The sequence below is a fragment of the Pseudophryne corroboree genome, chromosome 10 (assembly GCF_028390025.1).
Source record: "Pseudophryne corroboree isolate aPseCor3 chromosome 10, aPseCor3.hap2, whole genome shotgun sequence".
NCBI lineage: Eukaryota > Metazoa > Chordata > Amphibia > Anura > Myobatrachidae > Pseudophryne > Pseudophryne corroboree.
In genome coordinates, this window is record NC_086453.1 from 372,701,501 (window position 1) to 372,716,445 (window position 14,945).

Genomic DNA, 14,945 nt, shown 5'->3' on the forward strand with positions numbered 1-14,945 from the left:
CCGTACCACATCCAAAAATCGCTCTTTGGAAGACAATTCAGGAGAGACAAAGGCTGGAAACACAATCTCCTGATTAAGGTGGAATGAAGACACCACCTTAGGCAGGTACCTGGGACGTGTTCTAAGAACCGCCCGGTCACGGTGAAAAATCAGATGGGGGACCTACACGACAAGGCCCCAAATCCGACACCCGTCTAGCAGAGGCAATAGCCAGTAGAAACAATACCTTAAGGGAAATCCACTTCAGGTCTGCAGATTCAAGAGGCTCAAACGGAGGCTCTTGTAAAGCCTCCAGAACCACCGACGAATCCCAAGGAGCCACAGGCGAGACGTAAGGTGGTTGAATCCGCAACACACCCTGAGTGAACGTATGAACATCAGGCAGAGTGGCAATTTTTCTCTGAAACCAAACCAAAAAAGCAGAAATATGAACCTTGATGGAGACCAGATGAAGGCCTAAGTCCAGGCCCTGCTGCAGAAAGGCCAAAAGTTTGGCCGTACTAAACTTGTAAACATCATGATTATTAGATGCGCACCAAGCAAAGTAAGACCCTATGGTAAATCCGACCAGAAGCCAGCTTAACGGCCTTCAACATAGTCTGAATGACCGCCGCAGAAACACCCTTGGCCCTTAAAACGGAAGCTTCAAGAGCCATGCCGTCAAAGCCAGACGGGCCAAATCCTGGTAAACACAAGGGCCCTGAACGAGGAGGTCTGGTCATTGTGGAAGTAGAAGAGGATGCTCCAACGAGAGACCCTGGAGGTCTGAGAACCAATGCCGTCTGGGCCACGCTGGAGCAATCAGAAGTAGGAGTCCTCCTTCTTGCTTGAACTTTCTTATTACTCTGGGCAGGAGTGACACCGGAGGGAACACGTACGGCAGCCAAAAGTTCCATGGAATTTCCAGAGCATCCACGAACGCTGCTTGAGGATCCCTTGTCCTTGCTCCGAAGACCGGAACCTTGTGATTGTGTCGAGACGCCATCAGGTCCACATCTGGGAGGCCCCACTTGTCCACTAGAAGTTGAAATACTTCTGGATGGAGGCTCCACTCTCTGGCGTGTACGTCCTGACGACTGAAGAAATCCGCTTCCAAGTTTAGGACTCCCGGGATGAACACTGCCGATATGGCTGGTAGATGGCGTTCTGCCCACTGAAGAATTCTGGATACTTCCCTCATTGCCATGTGGCTTCGAAAGCCGCCTTGATGATTTATGTATGCCACCGTGGTGCCGTTGTCCGACTGTGCCTGAACAGGTCTGTTCTGTATTAAATGCTGGGCCAAGTTCAGAGCATTGAACACTGCACGCAGTTCCAGAATGTTTATAGAGAGGAGAGACTCCTCCTTGGTCCACCGACCCTGAAGGAAGTGTTGCTCCAACACCGCGCCCCAACCTATCAGACTGGTATCCGTCGTCAGAAGGACTCAGTTGGAGATCCAGAAGGGACGACCTCTGCTCAATCGCTGGTCCTGAAGCCACCAGCTCAGTGACAGACGGACCTCCGGAGACAAGGAGATCATGTGAGACCTGATCAGGTGAGGCAGGCCGTCCCACTTGGCAAGAATCAATTTCTGTAGAGGGCGGGAGTGAAATTGAGCGTACTCTACCATGTCGAAGGCCGACACCATGAGACCTAGCACTTGCATCACCGAATGTATCGACACTTGCGGACGAGATAGGAAGCATCGAATCCTGTCCCGAAGCTTCAGGACCTTCTTCTGAGACAAGAACAACCGCTGGTTGTGAGTGTCTAACAATGCCCCCCCGGTGCACCATGCTCTGCGCAGGGACCAGGGAGGATTTCTTCCAGTTGATGAGCCACCCGTGGGCTTGCAGAAACTGGAGCATCAGATCCAGATGGCGTAGGAGAATTTCTGGGGAATTCGCCAGGATCAACAAGTCGTCCAGATATGGGAGGATCCTGACCCCTTGACGGCGGAGTACAGCCATCATTACCGCCATGACCTTGGTGAAGACTCGCAGAGCCGTGGTCAAGCCAAAAGGTAACGCCCGAAATTGGTAATGGAGGTTGCCAACAGCGAACCTCAGATATTGCTGATGCGACATTGCAAAAGGAATATGCAGGTAAGCATCCTGTATGTCCAGGGAGACCATATAATCCCCTGGTTCCAAAGCCAGAACAATAGAGTGAAGGATTTCCATACGAAACTTGGAGACTCTCACCAATTTGTTCGAGGACTTGAGGTTGAGAATGGGCCAAGAGGACCCATTCGGCTTCGGGACTAGGAATAGCAGTGAATAGTACCCCTTGCCTCTCTGAGCCAGAGGCACCTGTACTACCACTCCTGTGTCCAGGAGGGACTGTACCACTGAATGAAGAGTTTTTGCCTTCACCTGATCCGAGGGGACGTCTGTCAGGCAAAATTGATGAGGGAGACAATTCTTGAAGTATACGGCGTAACCTCGAGTGACGACTTCCCGTACCCAGGCACCGGAAGTGGTCTTCAACCATTCCTGGGTAAACCATAGAAGTCTGCCCCCCATCTTGGGATCCCCCAGAGGGAGGTCCGCCCCGTCATGCAGCAGGCTTGTCCGTTTTGGAAGCAGGCTGACGGGCAGCCCTGGCCCGTTTAGGTTTGGGCTTAGCGGTTTTGGAAGTGCGAGCCTGTTTCGGGTACGCCTAACCTTTTGCTTTACCTGAAGGATGAAAGGAGCGAAAGGAAGTACTCTTAGCCTTCGGTATCGAAGGAGCAGTACTAGGTAGACACGCTGTTTTAGCCAAGGCTAAGTCAGCCGCTATCTTGTTGAGGTCCTCTCCAAAAAGAATGTCTCCCTTAAAAGGGAGCACCTCCAAGGTTTTCTTAGAGTCCAGATCCACAGACCAGGACTGTAACCAGAGAATCCGGTGAGCCAAAATGGTAGTAGCAGCCTTGGCCACCAGGATACCGGCATCAGAGGCTGCCTCCTTAATGTAATGAGATGCTGTGACAATGGGGGTAATTCCAAGTTGATCGCAGCAGGAAATTTTTTAGCAGTTGGGCAAAACCATGGGGGTCATTCCGAGTTGTTCGCTCGTTATTTTTTTTCCGCAACGGAGCGATTAGTCGCGAATGCGCATGCGCAATGTCCGCAGTGCAACTGCGCCAAGTAAATTTGCTATGCAGTTAGGTATTTTACTCACGGTTTTTTCTTCGTTCTGGTGATCGTAATGTGATTGACAGGAAGTGGGTGTTTCTGGGCGGAAACAGGCCGTTTTATGGGTGTGTGCGAAAAAACGCTACCGTTTCTGGGAAAAACGCGGGAGTGGCTGAAGAAACGGAGGAGTGTCTGGGCGAACGCTGGGTGTGTTTGTGACGTCAAACCAAGAACGACAAGCACTGAACTGATCGCAGATGCCGAGTAAGTTTGAAGCTACTCAGAAACTGCTAAGAGGTGTGTAATCGCAATTTTGAGAATCTTTCGTTCGCAATTTTACTATGCTAAGATTCACTCCCAGTAGGCGGCGGCTTAGCGTGTGCAAAGCTGCTAAAAGCAGCTTACGAGCGAACAACTCGGAATGAGGGCCCATGTGCAGTGCAGGTGTGGCAGATATAACATTTGCAGAGAGTAAGATTTGGGTGGGTTATTTTATTTCTGTGCTTGGTAAATACTGGCTGCTTTATTTTTACACTGCAAATTAGATTGCAGATCGAACACACCACACCCAAATCTAACTCTCTCTGCACATGTTATATCTGCCTCCCCTGCAGTGCACATTGGGGGTCATTCCGAGTTGTTCGCTCGCAAGCTGCTTTTAGCATCTTTGCACACGCTAAGCCGCCGCCTACTGGGTGTGAATCGTAGCTTCTCAAAATTGCGAACGAAAGATTCGCAATATTGCGAAAAGACTTCTCTGTGCAGTTTCAGAGTAGCTCGAGACTTACTCTGCCAGTGCGATCAGTTCAGTGCTTGTCGTTCCTGGTTTGACGTCACAAACACACCCAGCGTTCGCCCAGACACTCCTCCATTTCTCCGGCCACTCCCGCGTTTTTCCCAGAAACGGTAGCGTTTTTTCACACACTCCCATAAAACGGCCAGTTTCCGCCCAGAAACACCCACTTCCTGTCAATCACATTACGATCACCAGAACAAAGAAAAAACCTTGTAATGCCGTGAGTAAAATACCTAACTGCATAGCAAATTTACTTGGCGCAGTCGCAGTGCAAACATTGCGCATGCGCAGTTAGCGGAAAATCGCTACGATGCGAAGAAAATTACAGAGCGAACAACTCGGAATGACCCCCATGGTTTTGCCCAATTGCTAACAAAATTCCTGCTGCGATCAACTTGGAATTACCCCCAATATACGAGAGACATTGTCTAGCATTATCAGAAAAGTTGGATGGCAGCTCTGCTTCCACCTCCTGAGCCCACGCTTCAATAGCCTCTGCAGCCCATGTTGCTGCAATAGTGAGCCGATGCGCAGCACCTGCTAGGGTGTAAATCGCTTTTAAGCAACCCTCCACACGCTTATCCGTCGGTTCTTTCAGAGAAGTGACGGTAGTTACAGGCAGAGCCGAGGACACCACCAGCCGAGCCACTTGCGAATCCACTGGCGGGGGTGTTTCCCAATTTTTACTTAGCTCTGCGGTGAGAGGATAGTGAGCCAGCATCTTCTTGTGAGGTGTGAGTTTCTTTCCTGGATTTTCCCAGGATTCCTGACGTATTTCAACTATATGGTCAGAATGAGGTAAAACTTGTTTAATAACCTTCTGACGTTTAAATCTGTCCGGTTTCTTGGAGGTAGCTTCAGGCTCTGGGTCATCAGTAATTTGAAGAATTAGCCTGATAGCCTCCAAAAAGTCAGGAACGTCCACCTGAGAGACCGATTCCCCATCAGAATTATCTGGATCAGTGTCTGTAGGATCAGTATATACACCTTCTTCATCAGACGACGTGTCTGGGACGTGAGTGGATTGTGAGGAAGTAATGGCCCGCTTAGAGGACCCCTTGGTCTTAGGCGGGCGAGGGTTAGACGTCTGTTTAGTCAGTGAGTGGTTCAATTGCTGTAACTGAGCGGACAGTTGATCTGCCCAAGGCGTATTAACCGCAAGGACCATAAGCGGTTGTACCGGCACAGGAGGTCCCATAGGGGGCGCAAGTCTAGTTACCAGCGTACTTAATAACGTGGAGAAAGTAGCCCAAGGTGGGTCATTATGAACCCCCATTGCTACAGTTCCACTGAGGGGTAGGGAACCCCCAGAACCTAAACCCTCTACTGCTATGTTTTCCTCTAATATGTCTGCAGCGTCACCACCACGCAATGTGGGATCAGCCCCAGCTCCGTCGCCCTTTGTAAGCTGAACCCCCTGTGCAGTGTATGAGCACAAACAGAGAATTGAAGAGGTATATGGTGACTGAAAATCACAGAGAAAAAATAAGAATTTACTTACCGATAATTCTATTTCTCGGAGTCCGTAGTGGATGCTGGGGTTCCTGAAAGGACCATGGGGAATAGCGGCTCCGCAGGAGACAGGGCACAAAAAGTAAAGCTTTAGGATCAGGTGGTGTGCACTGGCTCCTCCCCCTATGACCCTCCTCCAAGCCTCAGTTAGGTACTGTGCCCGGACGAGCGTACACAATAAGGGAGGAATTTTGAATCCCGGGTAAGACTCATACCAGCCACACCAATCACACCGTACAACTTGTGATCTAAACCCAGTTAACAGTATGATAACAGCGGAGCCTCTGAAAAGATGGCTCACAACAATAATAACCCGATTTTTGTAACTATGTACAAGTATTGCAGATAATCCGCACTTGGGATGGGCGCCCAGCATCCACTACGGACTCCGAGAAATAGAATTATCGGTAAGTAAATTCTTATTTTCTCTATCGTCCTAGTGGATGCTGGGGTTCCTGAAAGGACCATGGGGATTATACCAAAGCTCCCAAACGGGCGGGAGAGTGCGGATGACTCTGCAGCACCGAATGAGAGAACTCCAGGTCCTCTTTTGCCAGGATATCAAATTTGTAGAATTTTACAAACGTGTTCTCCCCTGACCACGTAGCTGCTCGGCAGAGTTGTAATGCCGAGACCTCTCGGGCAGCCGCCCAAGATGAGCCCACCTTCCTTGTGGAATGGGCCTTAACCGATTTAGACTGTGGCAGGCCTGCCTCAGAATGTGCAAGTTGAATTGTGTTACAAATCCAACGAGCAATCGACTGCTTAGAAGCAGGCGCACCCAACTTGTTGGGTGCATACAGTATAAACAGCGAGTCAGATTTTCTGACTCCAGCTGTCCTGGAATATATTTTCAGGGCCCTGACAACTTCTAGCAACTTGGAGTCCTCCAAGTCCCTAGTAGGTGCAAGGCACCACAATAAGCTGGTTCAGGTGAAACACTGACACCACCTTAGGGAGAGAACTGGGGACGAGTCCGCAGCTCTGCCCTGTCCGAATGGACAAACAGATATGGGCTTTTTTGAGAAAAAACCACCAATTTGACACTCGCCTGGTCCAGGCCAGGGCCAAGAGCATGGTCACTTTTTATGTGAGATGCTGCAAATCCACATATTTGACTGGTTTTAAACCAATGTGATTTGAGAAATCCCAGAACTACGTTGAGATCCCACAGTGCCACTGGAGGCACAAAAAAGGGGTTTGTATATGCAATACTCCCTTGACAAACTTCTGGACTTCAGGAACTGAAGCCAATTCTTTCTGGAAGAAAATTTACAGGGCCGAATTTGAACCTTAATGGACCCCAATTTGAGGCCCATAGACACTCCTGTTTGCAGGAAATGCAGGAAACGACCGAGTTGAAATTTCTTTGTGGGGCCTTCCTGGCCTCACACCACGCAACAAATTTTCGCCACACGTGGTGATAATGTTGTGCGGTCACCTCCTTTCTGGCTTTGACCAGGGTAGGAATGACCTCTTCCGGAATGCCTTTTTTTTCTTTAGGATCCGGCTTTCCATCGCCATGCCGACAAACGCAGCTGCGGTAAGTCTTGGAACAGACATGGTACTTGCTGAAGCAAGTCCCTTCTTAGCGGCAGAGGCCATAAGACCTCTGTAAGCATCTCTTGAAGTTCCGGGTACCAAGTCCTTCTTGGCCAATCCGGAGCCATGAGTATAGTTCTTACTCCTCTACGTCTTATAATTCTCAGCACCTTAGGTATGAGAAGCAGAGGAGGGAACACATACACCGACTGGTACACCCACGGTGTTACCAGAACGTCCACATCTATTGCCTGAGGGTCCCTTGACCTGGCGCAATACCTGTCCCGTTTTTTGTTCAGACGGGACGCCATCATGTCCACCTTTGGTATTTCCCAACGGTTTACAATCATGTGGAAAAAACTTCTCAATGAAGTTTCCACTCTCCCGGGTGGAGGTCGTGCTGAGGAAGTCTGCTTCCCAGTTTCCATTCCCGGGATGAAAAACTGCTGACAGTGTTATCACATGATTTTCCGCCCAGCGAAAAGTCCTTGCAGTTTCTGCCATTGCCCTCCTGCTTCTTGTGTCGCCCTGTCTGTTTACGTGGGCGACTGCCGTGATGTTTTTCCCACTGGATCAATACCAGCTGACCTTGAAGCAGAGGTCTTGCTAAGCTTAGAGCATTATAAATTTACCCTTAGCTCCAGTATATTTATGTGGAGAAAAGTCTCCATACTTGATCACACTCCCTGGAAATTTTTCCCTTGTGTGACTGCTCCCCAGCCTCTCAGGCTGGGCTCCGTGGTTACCAGCATCCAATCCTGAATGCCGAATCTGCGGCCCTCTAGAAGATGAGCACACTATAACCACCACAGGAGAGACACCCTTGTCCTTGGATATTGGGTTATCCGCTGATGCATCTGAAGATGCGATCCGGACCATTTGTCCAGCAGATCCCACTGAAAAGTTCTTACGTGAAATCTGCCGAATGGAATTTCTTCGTAGGAAGCCACCATTTTTACCAGGACCCTTGTGCAATGATGCACTGTTTTTAGGAGGTTCCTGACTTGCTCGGATAACTCCCTGGCTTTCTCTTCCGGGAGAAACACCTTTTTCTGGACTGTGTCCAGAATCATCCCTAGGCACAGCAGACGTGTCGTCGGGATCAGCTGCGATTTTGGAATATTTAGAATCCACCCGTGCTGATTGTAGCAGTATCCGAGATAGTGCTACTCCGACCTCCAACTGTTCCCTGGACTATGCCCCTATCAGGAGATCGTCCAAGTAAGGGATAATTAAGACGCCTTTTCTTCGAAGAAGAATCATCAATTCGGCCATTACCTTGGTAAAGACCCCGGGGTGCCGTGGACAATCCAAACGGCAGCGTCTGAAACTGATAGTGACAGTTCTGCACCACGAACCTGAGGTACCCTTAGTGAGAAGGGCAAATTTGGGACATAGAGGTAAGCATCCCTGATGTCCCGGGACACTATATAGTCCCCTTGGTTCGTTATCACTGCTCTGAGTGACTTCATCTTAATTTGAACCTTTGTAAGTGTTCAAAAAAAAAATTTTTAGAATAAGTCTCACCTAGCCTTCTGGCTTCAGTACCACAATATAGTGTGGAATAATACCCCTTTTCTGTAGTAGGAGGGGTAATTTAATTGTCACCTGCTGGGAACACAGCTTGTGAATTTTTTCCCATACTACCTCCTTGTCGGAGGGAGACTTGGTAAAGCAGACTTCAGGAGCCTGCGAAGGGGAAACGTCTCGACATTCCCATCTGTACCCCCGGGATACTACTTGTAGGATCCAGGGGTCCTGTACGGTCTCAGCGCCATGCTGAGAACTTGTCAGACGCGGTGGAACGCTTCTGTTCCTGGGAATAGGCTGCCTGTTGCAGTCTTCTTCCCTTTCCTCTATCCCTGGGCAGATATGATCTTATAGGGACGAGAGGACTGAGGCTGAAAAGACGGTGTCTTTTTCTGCAGAGATGTGACTTAGGGTAAAAAACGGTGGATTTTCCAGCAGTTGCCGTGACCACCAGGTCCGATGGACCGACCCCAAACAAGTCCTCTTCCTTTATACGGCCATACTGTGCCGTTTGGAATCTGCATCACCTGACCACTGTCGTGTCCATAACATCTTCTGGCAGTTATGGACATCGCGTTTATTCATGATGCCAGAGTGCAAATATCCCTCTGTGCATCTCGCATATATAGAAATGCTCTATAGTCAATAAAATACTGTCCCTGTCAAGGGTATCAATATTTTTAGTCAGGGAATCCGACCAAGCCACCCTAGCTCTGCACATCCAGGCTGAGGCGATCGCTGGCCGCAGTATAACACCAGTATGTGTGTATATACTTTTTATTATATTTTCCAGCCTTGTCAGCTGGTCCTTGAGGACGGCCCTATCTATAGACGGTACCGCCACTTGTTTTGATAAGCGTGTGAGCGCCTTATCCACCTTAAGGGGTGTTTCCCAACGCGCCCTAACTTCTGGCGGGAAAGGGTATACCGCCCATAATTTTCTATCGGGGGGAACCCACGCATCATCACACACTTTATTTAATTTATCTGATTCAGGAAAAACTATGGTAGTTTTTTTCACATCCCACATAATACCCTCTTTTGTGGTACTTGTAGTATCAGAAATACGTAACACCTCCTTCATTGCCTTTAACGTGTGGCCCTAATAAGGAATACGTTTGTTTATTCACCGTCGACACTGGATTCAGTGTCCCTGTCTGTGTCTGTGTCGACCGACTAAAGTAAACGGGCGTTTTAAAACCCTTGACGGTGTTTTTGAGACGTCTGGACCGTACTAATTGTTTGTCGGCCGTCTCATGTCGTCAACCGACCTTGCAGCGTGTTGACATTATCACGTAATTTCCTAAATAAGCCATCCATTCCGGTGTCGACTCCCTAGAGAGTGACATCACCATTACAGGCAATTGCTCCGCCTCCTCACCAACATCGTCCTCCTACCTGTCGACACACACGTACCGACACACAGCACACACACAGGGAATGCTCTGATAGAGGACAGGACCCACTAGCCCTTTGGAGAGACAGAGGGAGAGTTTGCCAGCACACACCAAAAACGCTATAATTATATAGGGACAACCTTATATAAGTGTTTTCCCTTATAGCATCTTAATATATATATAAGCATATCGCCAAATTAGTGCCCCCCCTCTCTGTTTTAACCCTGTTTCTGTAGTGCAGTGCAGGGGAGAGCCTGGGAGCCTTCCCTCCAGCCTTTCTGTGAGGGAAAATGGCGCTGTGTGCTGAGGAGATAGGCCCCGCCCCTTTTTCGGCGGCCTCGTCTCCCGCTCTTAACGGATTCTGGCAGGGGTTAAATATCTCCATATAGCCTCCGGAGGCTATATGTGAGGTATTTTTAGCCAAAATAGGTATTCATTTGCCTCCCAGGGCGCCCCCCTCCCAGCGCCCTGCACCCTCAGTGACTGCCGTGTGAAGTGTGCTGAGAGGAAAATGGCGCACAGCTGCAGTGCTGTGCGCTACCTTTAGAAGACTGAGGAGTCTTCTGCCGCCGATTCTGGACCTCTTCTTACTTCAGCATCTGCAAGGGGGCCGGCGGCAAGGCTCCGGTGACCATCCAGGCTGTACCTGTGATCGTCCCTCTGGAGCTGATGTCCAGTAGCCAAGAAGCCAATCCATCCTGCACGCAGGTGAGTTCACTTCTTCTCCCCTAAGTCCCTCGTTGCAGTGATCCTGTTGCCAGCAGGACTCACTGTAAAATAAAAAACCTAAGCTAAACTTTCCTAAGCAGCTCTTTAGGAGAGCCACCTAGATTGCACCCTTCTCGGCCGGGCACAAAATCTAACTGGCTTGGAGGAGGGTCATAGGGGGAGGAGCCAGTGCACACCACCTGATCCTAAAGCTTTACTTTTTGTGCCCTGTCTCCTGCGGAGCCGCTATTCCCCATGGTCCTTTCAGGAACCCCAGCATCCACTAGGACGATAGAGAAATACACAGTAAGTATATCCTGTGAAACACCTATATTAAACAATAACCCTGACGCAATTAGCCCCCTCAGGTTACAAAAGACAGAAGCTAGCAATCTGAGTGAGATACACGAAATGGAAGTCACGCAGCAGCTATATGCACACACACAGTCACATGTACAATGTAGAAATTATGACATGCAATAAAACTGCATTGGACTAGCAATACAAAGTAATACTAAGCATATATATATATATATATATATATATATATATATTCAATCAATTGTAAAGGAGGGCACTCACCAGTTTTTTGTAAAATAATTGCTGTAGTTTTAATTAGTGATGAGCGGATTCGGTTTTACTCGGTTTTACTCGGTTTTACTCGGTTCTCAAAACGGCATCTTATTGGCTCACGGATGTCACGTGTTTTGGATAGCCAATAAGATGCCGTTTTGAGAACCGAGTAAATCCGAGTAAAACCGAGTAAAACCGAACCTCGCTCATCACTAGTTTTAATATTGAATCAACAAGTCGACGTTTCGATCACATCCCAGTGATCTTTGTCAAGACACCAAACAATATTCCAGGCAATAGGACACCACAAGTAGCATATATATATATATTCAATAGATATAACAATGCACAGTAAAGACTGGATGTATATCACAGGGTACTTGTACTAAATAACCCTGACTAAATGCACTATTTCTTAACTAACACTGTCAGCAGACATGTAGAATACTTAAGTGTGCTGTAAATGCACAGCACTGGATGCAGGCGGCTTTATAGAGGAGGATTTGCCCAAACAGTGCCAGGATCAGCTCAGCTTGAGGTAATGGCACCCAAACGCTGACAGGGAGAGAGGGAGAGAGAGATGCAGCTCCAGGGCAGGAACATTTACTCTAAATGGCGCCCTGGGGGAGGGGCTACAGGTCAAAGCCTTATCCCCTTGCTGGGCTTCATCACCGGGTACTGTGGGCTATGTATAAACGTTTTTTAGTAAAACCGACCTGTGCCCTTGGCCTGGTGTTCTAGTGGGGTCCCTGTACTGCCATTGTGTCCACACCAGCGCGCGTGGCCCGCCTCCCACCGGCTACGCCGGATCGCGGTTTCCAGTGGGTCCTGCCTGGGGGACCCTCTTACCTCCTCCCATAGTGCGGCCAGGCGATCCTGGAGAGCTGCAGCGGGGTGTGTGACTGACAGGCGCAAACCGGAGCCTCCGCTGTAAGTACCCAGCAACCAGGACGCGGGAGTATACAGCGCCGCTGGGGGAGGTGATGGAGCTGCAGCAGGAGATGTCTGACTGACATCTAACACTCACAGTGTCTCTGCTGCAGCCCTTGAAGTCTTCAGATTTCACTTAAAAAAGCTCTTCTGAGGGCTGCTGGAGCAGCCCACCTGTTGTATGCCTGCACTGCATGGCACCAACTACAAAACTGGGCTCCTGTGCACGGAGGCGGGATTATAGAGGAGGCGGCGCTATGCATTCTGGGAACAGTCAAAACTTTTAGCCTGTGGGTGCCACGGATCAAGATCCTACTCTACACCCCGATGTTATTCCCTGTGGAACCCAGTGTACTCCGCAGCAGAAATATAATATATACATTGTATTTATAGCTTGTGCAGGGGCCCATATATATAGTGCTTGCCGACAAGTCCGACCAAGCCAACATTCTAATGTCGACATTATTGTTGACCTAGTCACTGCTGACCAGGTGACCGGAAACCTAGTCTCATCAATCATCTTATACCCTAGGTCATCACTGCCAGTTTCACCAATGAAATCATACCCCAGGTTATTACTGACAGTCTCACCAATTATCTTATACCCCAGGTCATTACTGCCAGTCTCACCAATCATCTTATACCCCAGGTCATCACTGCCAGTCTCACCATTCATCTTATACCCCAGGCCATCACTGCTAGTCTCACCAATCATCTTATACCCCAGGTCATCACTGCCAGTCTCACCAATCAAATCATACTCCAGGTCATCACTGCCAGTCTCACCAATCATATCATACTCCAGGTCATCACCACCAGTCTCACCAATCATCTTATACCACAGGTCATCACTGCCAGTCTCACCAATGATATCATACCCCAGGTTATTACTGCCAGTCTCACCAATCATCTTATACCCCAGGTCATCACTGCCAGTCTCACCAATCATCTTATACCCCAGGTCACCACTGCCAGTCTCACCAATCATCTTATACCGCATGTCATCACTGCCAGTATCACCAATCATCTTATACTCCAGGTCATCACCGCCAGTCTCACCAATCATCTTATACCCTAGGTCATCACTGCCAGTCTCCCCAATCTTCTTATACCCCAGGTCATCACTGCCAGTCTCACCAATCATCTTATACCCCAGGCCATCACTGCCAGTCTCACCAATCATCTTATACCCCAGGCCATCACTGCCAGTCTCACCAATCATCTTATACCCCAGGCCATCACTGCCAGTCTCACCAATCATCTTATACCCCAGGTCATCACTGCCAGTCTCACCAATCATCTTATACTCCAGGCCATCACTGCCAGTCTCACCAATCATCTTATACTCCAGGTCATCACTGCCAGTCTCACCAATCATCTTATACCTCAGGTCATCACCGCCAGTCTCACCAATCATCTTATACCCCAGGTCATCACCGCCAGTCTCACCATTCATCTTATATCCTAGTTGTGGTTATGACATTGTCCCAGCTTAGGCCCGTGTTTAGAGTGTGTGTGGCCGTGAATTTGCTGCCTCACCAGCATGTCATGGAAGAATTATGTGGCTGACGTATGGCGCAATAACTTGGAAAATGACCATCAGACGAGCACCTCCGCTATGTGCCCAGTCTGCACTATAGTAATCGCTCTACAATCAATACATTTCCAGTAAATTTCCGCCTGTGACATTATTCTTGTCATTGATTGAGTATACAAAGTCACCTAAATTGTGAGGACGGTGGAAAGTGCCAAGGCAGGGAAGTGACAGCTAGTGGTGCGGAGTAATCATTTCTACAATGGCCTGAGAGACCTCTGCAGTAATGTGCGGCATGAATTCAGTTTTGGCACTGCCAGAGGGATATCTCAGTGCCGCTGTCAGCTACGGGCATTACTTTATGGCACGGGAAGCACACCCAGCTTTTACAGCACAAGAGCCCTACATGAATCATCACGGACGGCTCGAGTAGGTGCCTTCTGCTGGAAAACAATACCAGCCGCTTATTGATTGTCATATATTAGTTGTGACAGCAAACAGTTATTACGGATTGAAATGCCAAAAGCAGTGCTTTAAAAGTGATGCGCATTTATGCGAACAAGTTAGTGAACCCTTTTAATTCCTAACCCCAGTGATTGTTGGTTCTGGCTGCCAGGTTGTGTTTATTCGGGGTAAGTGCTCCTGTCTGTACAAAGTAACAGACAAAATTTTCCCAAATAAATAATAAATCAAATGCAAGACACAAAATGAACGCACACAGCAAACTTTAGCGCAATATGTCACTCCGTAGAAGGATGGATGTGATGGCAGGGAATCATCTGTCACAGGGACCAGGACAGTGATCAAGGCAGAAACATTTCAGTAATTGGGAGATGTTCCCTATAAAATGTGTCCTCAGATCAGAGAGAGAGAGAGAGAGAGAGAGAGAGAGAGAGAGAGAAAGAAAGAGAGAGAGAGAGAGAGAGACAGAGACAGACTGAGGAGAAAGGAAAGAAAAAGAGAGAGAGAGAGAGGGATAGTGTGAGAGAGAAAGGGAGAGAGACGGAGAGAGTGAAAGAGAGAGAAAAAGAGTGAGGGACAGTGTGAGGGTTACAGAGGGGGAGAGAGGGACAGAGCGAGGAAAAGAGAAAGAGGGACAGAGAGAGAGAGAGAGAGAGGGCATACAGAGGGACACAGAGAGAGAAGAAAAGAGAAAGAGAAGGAAAGAGAGAGGGAGAGGGATAGATAGTGACACACACACACACACACACACACACACACACACACACACACACACACACACACACACACACACACACACACACACAGAGTAAGGGAGAGAGACAATGAGAGAAGGACATAGTGAGAGACAGAGTGGAAGCGGC

The 14,945-nt window shown here is 48.7% G+C and overlaps 1 protein-coding gene across 3 annotated transcripts in view; it reads right to left on the reverse strand.

Moving 5' to 3' along the window:
- ROBO4 (roundabout guidance receptor 4) overlaps positions 1-14,945 on the reverse strand; it is a 303,902-nt gene that overhangs the window by 33,383 nt on the left and 255,574 nt on the right. The window lies entirely within an intron of this gene.